Source organism: Mustela nivalis (assembly GCF_964662115.1).
Source record: "Mustela nivalis genome assembly, chromosome: 4".
Classification (NCBI taxonomy): domain Eukaryota; kingdom Metazoa; phylum Chordata; class Mammalia; order Carnivora; family Mustelidae; genus Mustela; species Mustela nivalis.
In genome coordinates, this window is record NC_139023.1 from 90,123,879 (window position 1) to 90,133,277 (window position 9,399).

Genomic DNA, 9,399 nt, shown 5'->3' on the forward strand with positions numbered 1-9,399 from the left:
AAGATGAAAAGGCTCCAAATGACTTTTTAAAAAATACATTTGGTTAGTATAACTTTTTAGAAAAGCTCTAAAGGTAAAATGAATGTCAGAATCTGCTGATAACTTCTGCTGTCTGCCAGTGCCTTGTAAAGAACACACTCAGTAGATGTTTATTGGTGAACCTACTGATTAGGGCTAACTCTCTCTAATTTATCTGAGCTTTCTTGGAAAGATTGGTTGTGGGTAGCTGTGTTGGGGAGAAGTAGAGTGCCAGTTAGAATTCTGAATCTACATTGTTGTTAGAAATTCATTTATGGTTATTAGGTGCAGAAAGTTTCCCAGTCTGTATTTTTTGTGTGTGTGCGCTCAGTTACTAAGATGTGGTATAGCTATGGCACAAGAGAATATTTAATAAGCCTGAGTGTCAAATACATGGACTACATAAGAAACAGAGATGAAGATTGTTTTTCTTATCACTTGTCAATAGATTTTTTGAAGGGTATTGTGATTACATTAAAATATCTTAAAGCATTGGTTTCCTAGAATATAAAATAAGAAGAGATATATTTCATAGCCTATATGTCATTATCAAATGGAAATGCATAGAAAATTGAATAAGTGTGATTTATTTGGGGAATTTGCTTAAACATCCCTTTTGTCTTTTCAAAATGATCAAAACTGAGAGGAAAGTAAGAAAAGGCAAGGTGAAAAGAGTAAAATAATACAGATTTCCTAATATCAATACATTTCACTGAATAGATGAAGAAAACTATTTATTTTTTTAAGATTTTATTTATTTGATAGAGATCACAAGTAGGCAGAGAGGCAGGCAGAGAGAGAGAGGAGGCAGCAGGCTCCCCGCAGAGCAGAGAGCAGGATGTGGCCCAATCCCAAGACTCTGGGATCATGACCTAAGCCGAAGGCAGAGGCTTTAACCCACTGAGCCACCCAGGTGACCCGAAGAAAACTATTTAAATGTTTGTTAAAGTAATGGCTAATTTGCTGTGTTCTTACAGAAAATCAGTTCTGCTAGAGAGAAGAGAATGGGACGGATGAATCCTATAGGATATGGTAAAGTACAAATAATGAGAAAGCAAGTAGATTGTGAGAAGTAGGCAGAGCTTATAGGATGTGCTAAAAATAGATACTAAGTAACCTGAAAGATGTAAAGCAAGATAGGCTAAGTGAATTTATGATGGAGCAAGAATGTTGTTTATAGATAGAAAGTGATGGGAACACCAAATCATGATCATACCACATCTAGGCTGACAACCATGTTGTTGTGGAATTGTTGAACACAACAATCCAGAAAGAAGTCTTGAGACATCTTCGGTCTCTTATTTAAGTAGCACTGGGACAGGAACTGTGGGCAGAAGGAGCTGTGCTTCTGCTGTATAAAGCTAGTGGTTATATGCTTAGTGTTCAACAGGGAGGGGATGTGCAGGGCATATTAGATCATAAATGTCTTCTTCGAATTTCTACTCGTAAAATTACACCTCAAGATTTTCCTAGTACTTATAATTCAGTTCAGTGTTAACTATTGGCAAGATTTACAGACAGTCATGAGACCCTTAAATAATATAGCATGTATTTGATCCTTACCGAAACTGCAGGCTGTAGGTCAGCCTCCTGGGCCAAAGGTGAAGATTTTTCTACTTCTGTCTCTCATCAGTGTCACCCTTACATGGGCCACCATGGTCATATTCTGGACCCAAATGTACTCTAAGAATTGCTGATAATAACTACAGGTATTGCCTATTGTCTATTTGGCAAACTAAAGCTATGGCCAAGAATATTTGACACTGGGGGCGCCTGTGTGGCTCAGTGGGTTAAGACTCTGCCTTCAGCCCAGGTCATGATCTCAGGGTCCTGGGATCAAGCCCCACATCGGGCTTTCTGCTCAGTGGGGAGCCTGCTTCCCCCTCACTCTCTGCCTGCCTCTCTGCCTACTTGTAATCTCTCTCTCTCTCTCAAATAAATAAATAAAATTTAAAAAAAAAGAATATTTGACACTGCTTCTCTTTTTAATGGTGTGTCTATCATTGGCCCCAGGTACCTTCTCTCTGTTGACCTCCCTGCCTGAATGTCAGTCTGTCCCAAGGTCATCAGTGAGGAAGACTAATGCAGCAGACACACACAGAGTGAGAAAGAGAGTGCACACATATGAACATTGCATAACTTGGGATTCATGGGGTGTGGTCCTTCCCATTTCTACCCTATCCTAAGTGTGGTAACTTACCCTACCTCTTACTTCTTGATTTTAAGGGATATGTGATTTGAGAATCTCTGGTCTATGAACCTTCTATTCCATGACCCCTGAGGTAGCTTGGCTTGTAGTGTACTTGGAGGCTACAATTACATCAAGGTAATTTCCCATGACATCTAGAGGAAACCGAAAAATAACAACGCGGAGTTACAGAGCATAAGCTAAAGTAGTATAATAAGGGGGAAGGAAGGCAGTCACAAATTGTATCCATTATATATGAAAAGACAAAAATAGGCAAGTAAAAGGCAAATCAAAAGATAAAATGTGGGAATTATTTCTTTTTTTCTGAATTGATTAATGGAAAAGAGATGACAAGAAAAGGAAAAATTTAAGGTTTTGACAGCATAGTATATAGACCATTGATAACCAATTATACTTTATCACTGCGACCAAAATAACTGCCGAAGTAAATACAACAAAGGTCAAATGGAGGGAAATGAACTTTCTTTTTGATTTTATTTATTTATTTGCCAGAGAGAGAGAGCACAAGCAGGTAGAGCAGCAGGCAGAGGTAGAGGGAGAAGCAGGCTCCTCACTGAGCTGAGAGCCCATTGTGGGACTCAATCCCAGGTCCCTGGGATCATGACCTGAGCTGAAGGCAGACGTTTAAATGACTGAGCCACCTGGATGCCCCAGGAAATGAACTTTGAACAAGTGGACTACCCGGAAATTCTGTTTGTTTCTTAAGTAGGCTCCAAACCCAATGTGGGACTTGAACTCATGACCCTGAGATCAAGACCTGGGCTGAGATCAAGAGTCTGATGCTTAACTGACTGAGCCACTTAGGTACCCCAGAAATTCTTCTTTTTAATTTACTCTACATGGTATTGCAGTAGTTTGTTTTTTTTTTAAATGCTTGTCACATTTTAAAGCACTTAAATTTTAAACATTTTAAAGCATTAAAGAAAGAGGCTTTATAAATACAATTAGGAGGAAATGCATATATTATACTACTTTCTAGAAAAGGTTTTATAATTTCTGTACAATTTCTCACATATTTCCAGTAAATCAACTCCCATTTAAAAACACTAAAATTACAACTATTTTAAAGACCTTTGAGATAAAAGACTTACTAAGTAAAATATCCCTTTGAAAGGAAAGTAATTTATCCCTAATTTATCTCTTTTATAATTTATTTTCTTTAGCAAGTCACTGTGTCTATATGTATTACAGAAAATGTTGAGTTAAAAACTTACCTAAGTGAAATATATATAAGAGTATGTAGGATTCTCTCTAAGAAGATTACCATAAAATTACTTACATAGATGAAATTGTTTCTGAAGCAAACATTTCATGGAGCGTATTCTGTGGTTTTTAAAAGAATATGAAATTTGGGGATGTAGCTTATTCAAACTAATAGCCTCAATGCTTTATGCTGTTTTTTTTTATGTGTTTGTTTTTAAAACTTAATTCTTACTTTGTAATTGGATATTCTCTCTCTCCAGAATTTGAAATGGTCAAAATAATTAGGGAAAGAAAGTGCATTCTGTGATGAATATAAAATAAAACCTACATTTAAAGAGAGACTAATGGTATAATATCATCATTAAGTCATGATTTTTTTAAATTTGGGATTTTAAATATATCATTTTATAACCAAAAAAATAAAAGGTAGAAGATCTGTTCTCAGAATTTACAAAGTACCTCTGAACTTTATACTATTTAAAAAAATTATTATCATAAAGAAAGGCACTATTGTAGAATTTGGATAAGAAAAACACTAAAGGGGCACCTGGGTGGCTCAGTGGGTTAAAGCCTCTGCCTTTGGCTCAGGTCATGATCCCAGGGTCCAGAGCCCGGCATTGCGCTCTCTGCTCAGCAGGGAGCCTGCTTCCTCCTCTCTCTCTGCCTGACTCTCTGCCTACTTGTGATCTCTATCTGTCAAATAAATAAATAAAATCTTAAAAAAAAAAGAAAAACACTAAAAATTATTTTTCTAACTTTATACCAAACTACCATGAAGATTGATTTAGCTGCATACATTCTTTAAAGCGTGTGACATTTTTGCTACCAATGCAAGGATTGTAATTTTTACAATATTTGGAATTAAATTTCTAAATTCCATTTTTTTTTTCTTTTTAGTAAGAGAGAGAGAGCATACAGCAGGGGGAAGGAGCCGAGAGAGAGGCTCCCCCACCAAGCATGGAGCCCAATGAAGGGCTCTACCCCAAGACCCTGAAATCATGACCTGAGCTGAAGGCAGACACTTAACTGACTGAGCTACCCAGATGCCCCTAAATTTCTGAATTCCGAAAAATTAATTTCAAGTGAATATGAAAAGGCAATCCTAATAAAGATACTAAAATCAAATTATGGCTAACATGCTAAATCTGCTTCATACTATAATTGGGTGCATCCAAAAGAAATCACTGGAGTTGCCCTTTATTCTCCATTCCCAGCATTCTCCTCTGGGCATTTATGTCAGATGACTTAGGAATGTGCAGAATTAGTAGTTCCTCACCAGTCATTGGTTATTCAGAATTCTTTCTGATTTGAATTAGCTCTATTGCTTTTTATTCTTCCATTCATTTATGGATCTTCTATACAATAAATCAAATCACGTTGATCCCAGTGAAATTTAGCAGAGAAAACAGCTGTGGCCATTGGCCACACAAATTTGAAAATCTTTACTCAGGGGAAAAAACTGGATACTTTCTCATCCTGGATAGGAGCTAGATTCTAACTGAAATTTCCAACTGTAATGGTTTTGCTATTCTACTAAAGGCTCAATGTTGCATATGGCAAAACATTTCTCTCAAGCCAAACTGTAATTTCACATTTGTAGTACTATATTCGTGCTCAGTAAGTAAAATAATTCAGAAAAACTGGAAATCATATTATGAAGAAGCAACTGTCGCACATCTATAGCTAAGACTAGATTGGTTTTTGCTGAAAGCAGATATTCAATAGTAGGAGGGAAAAGTACATATTTCTGTATACATGTATATACACATATATGTATATATGCAATAGTATAGTTTGGAGAAGTTTGCTTAAAATATACAGGAAGATTACCTTATATTTAGCATACTGAATAAATAGGATTTGTAGTGTAAAATTCATCAAAGTATTTTTTTCCATTACCTTTTCTGTGAGGCTGCTTCTTCCCTGATTTCTGGGTGAAAATTCAAGCAGTCTTCATGTTTTTTCTGGTCATTCATAGATATCAGAAAGAGTTATGTGTTTAAACTTCAGTCTCAGTTTAACCATCACAATATGAGGTCAAAGTTTAAATCTGGCTTTCAAGTTTAAAGGCTTGTCTCCTTGACCATAGCAGACAAAGCTAGGAGTCCAGGAGAAGAGGTAGAGAAAGGAAACTGCAGTCTGCTGCTTCTCTCTTTCTCCACAAGGATACTCCCAACTCTGTCTTGGTTAGGCCTGTGGTCCCTCCCAAGGTTAGAATGCGGGGACAAAGGGGTTTAATGGAAGTGGCTTACAAGAAAATTTATGGCTAAACTAGTACTATCTTCATGATCTAGCATTGGCACTTTCTGGACTTGGTAGCTGTTTAAAATGGACTCTTTCTCGTAAGCATTTTCATGGGTTTTTCTAAGACCACTCCACTCTCCATATGGATTCCATTATAAGAGCTAATGCATCTCATCCTGCTGGTCCTTGGCTTTATTTAGTTAGTTAGCTTCTTTCTGCAGAGTACTGTTCACCAGTCTTGGTCATGCTTTTGGGCATAACCTAAAAAAATACCCCATGCTGGCTTTCTTAAGTGAGTGGTTCACATTTGGTTCATGGGAAAACCATTTTGTTTGCCCCCAAGAGACTTGGGGAGCAGTGTTTTACTGCCAGAATTCTGAAAAGCAGAAATCCTGTTACATAGTGACCACTCTACACAGCCACGTTACCCCTTCTTACTTCTGGCCTCTGAGCAACTGCCCTCTGAGCTTTTTGGATTTTCCAAAAGGAAAGTAAACACTCCCATGTTCCCTAGACCTTAAGTTCTCCCAATGGTCTTCCTAAAGTCTCCTCTTGTGACTTAGGGTGAAGAGGGCCTACTCTCTACTTCTGTTCCTCAAGGGGAAGGGTGCTATTACAACATAACAACGATGCCCATAAACTTTCTCCTCCAATCTCTAATTCTCAATGATTTGAGCCTATTAAAGTTATTAAAGTTGTTCAGAGCATGACAGCCAATTACCCTCAACTTTTTCATATACGTCCTTACAGGATGGTTATGATCTTCACTTTGGAATGTTGAATTTACTCTTTTGGGGTCCTAGCCAAAACTTCACAAGTCCTGTTTTACATTAACATGACATTTCAATGTCATTTTATGTATGTAAATTAAAATTTCTATATATAGTAAACATTTTATTTTGAGATAATTATAGATTCTCGTGCAGTTGGAGGAAATAATACAAAGAGATCCAGTGATCCTTTAATGATTTCCCCCAGTGGTAACATTTTGCAAAACTACAATACAACATCACAACCAGGGTGTTGACATTGATAGAGCATTTCCATCTCCATGAGGTCCCTCTTTGTATTTTTATATATTTATATTAATTTATTAATTATTATGATTATTAAATTATATTGGATTAATATATTTATAGCAATACCCACTTCTCTCCCACTCCCACCTCCTCCTCAACCCCTGGAAACCACTAATCTGTTCTCCATTTCTATAATTTTGTCATGTCAAGAATATTTAAATGGAATAATACAGTATGTGACCTTTTGAGATTATCTTTTTATATTCAGCATAATTCTCTAGAGATTCATCCAGATTGTTTATCAGTAGTTTATTCCATTTTTATTGCTGAGCAGTATTCCACGATGTGGATGTACCATAATTTATATAGTCATTCCTGTGTAGTAACATGTCTGACAATATGATTGTTGAAGGACATGTAGTTTGTTTCCCATTTTTGTTGCTATGCATTAAAGGTGCTGCAAACATTCATATGAGGTTTTTGTGTGAATGTAAGTCTCATTCCTTTGGGATAAATGCCTAGAGTACAATTACTGTGTTGCATATTTAGTTTTTACAGAAACTGCCAAAATGTTTGCCAGAGCATCTATATCATTTTATATTCCCACCAGAAGTGTATGAGTAATTCACTTTCTCACACATACTTGCTGGCATTTGACAGTGTCACTATTTATTATTTTACCCATTCTGATATATATTGTGTGTGCAGTGTATATAGCATCCTGATGAGGTATAGAACACTGCAGACACATTCTTTATTTTGAAATGAAGAAGCTTTCTAAATTACTAAAACCATCTCATTGTAGTTTTTATTTGTATTTCCTTAGTAATGATGTTGAACATCATTTCATGAGTTTATTTGCCATCTCTGTATCTTTTTTGGTGAAATGTTTCTTCATGTCTCTTAGTCATGTATTAACTGGATTGTTTGTTTTATATTATTGGGTTTTGAGAATTCTTTATATATTCTAGGCATTAGTCTTTTGTTAGATATGTGATTTTCAAATACTTTTTTCCAATCTATACTTGCCTTTTTTTCCCCTCTTACCAGAATCTTTTACAGAATGAAGGTTTTAATTTTGATGAAGTATAAGTTTTATTTTTATGGATTATGCTTTTGATATAAGTAGTAGCTAACATTTTCTGTGTAGAAATAAATGCATCCTATCTTTCCTTTACCTCCCACATCCAAACCATCAGTAGTTCCTATGAGAAAAACTTCCAGGGACGCCTGGGTGGCTCAGTTGGTTGGACGACTGCCTTCGGCTCAGGTCATGATCCTGGAGTCCTGGAATCGAGTCCCGCATCGGGCTCCCAGCTCCATGGGGAGTCTGCTTCTCTCTCTGACCTTCTCCTCGTTCATGCTCTCTCTCACTGTCTCTCTCTCAAGTAAATAAATAAAAAAATCTTAAAAAAAAAAACTTTCAAAACAGATTTTTAAAATGTTTACTTTTCTCCATTTTTACAGCTATCTCCCCGGTTCAAATTACCATCATCATTCACTTAACTGGTTTCCCTCCTCCTTCCTCCCCTTAATTTAAAACTGTAAGGCATATTACCTGTCTCTAACTTAAGATCCTGCAGTTTTCCATTAGGCTTAGAACAAAATCTAAACTCTACAGCAACCTGTGAGAACCTGCCACATCTGACTTACCTAGCTTCTCTGACCTCACCCAGATGCACTAACCCCTGACCTCTCTTCATCTCATGTTGCTGCACTATAAACTATAGCCATGCCCCCTGCTGTTTGTCCCTCAAACACAGCAAGCTTCTTCACACTTTTGGCCCTTGTGTGTGCCCCCCACTGTTTGTAGGCCTAACTTCTCATTCAGGTCACTCCGCGGTTCAGAGGTTAACTGCTACAAGATGCCTTCACTGATGGCCCTATTTAAGGAAGCTTGCTTTTCTCGTGCCATTTTATGTCATCACTCTGTTGTATTATCTGTTTGTTACAGGCTGTGTAACAACAGGCTGGAGTTACATGTTTAATTTGCCCCCACACAAAGGTAATCTACCAGAGCAGTGTCCTTGCCTATCCATCACATCTCAAATACCTAGGACATGGGGTCACTCAGTTAATATTTATTAACTATTGAATGCTTCCATTTCTTTTTCAAAAAGTACATTTCTTTTTGAGTTTTCAACTGCTGGTAAATTCAAAATGTCCTCAAAAGGGACTGTATATACTATTGCTAATTATTTAGGAGAACAAAGAAGAGTGAGTTATGATTTCTGATCAATCCACCTCATAGTATGTCCTTTATTCAAGTTGCATAAAATGCTCAGACATAATGTAGAACAAAACAAATCTCAAATATATCTTGATCCTAAGCATAAGAGAGAATACCTGGTATTGTGTTGTTATAAGCCTCAAAAACTAGAAATTCCTATCCTTGGGCTTTACCAGTAATTCATGATTAACCCTAGGCAAGTCTGAACAGGCCTTTACAGCTTAGTTTCTTGTTCTATTAAAATAATATAACACAAGCTTACCTCATCAAGATGCTATGTTAAACAGTTTCTATTTATTATAAGTACTGTGTGATTTTTGTGTCTATATTAGTGTGGAGCACACATTTATTATATTATGGTTTCAAAAGACTTCATGCCATGAAGGATGCCACATTCTTGGAGATACTGGAGGGATTATACTGCTTGTGACAAATTAATTTGGGGGATTGTGTCAGAGTTAAAATAAAGATAAATT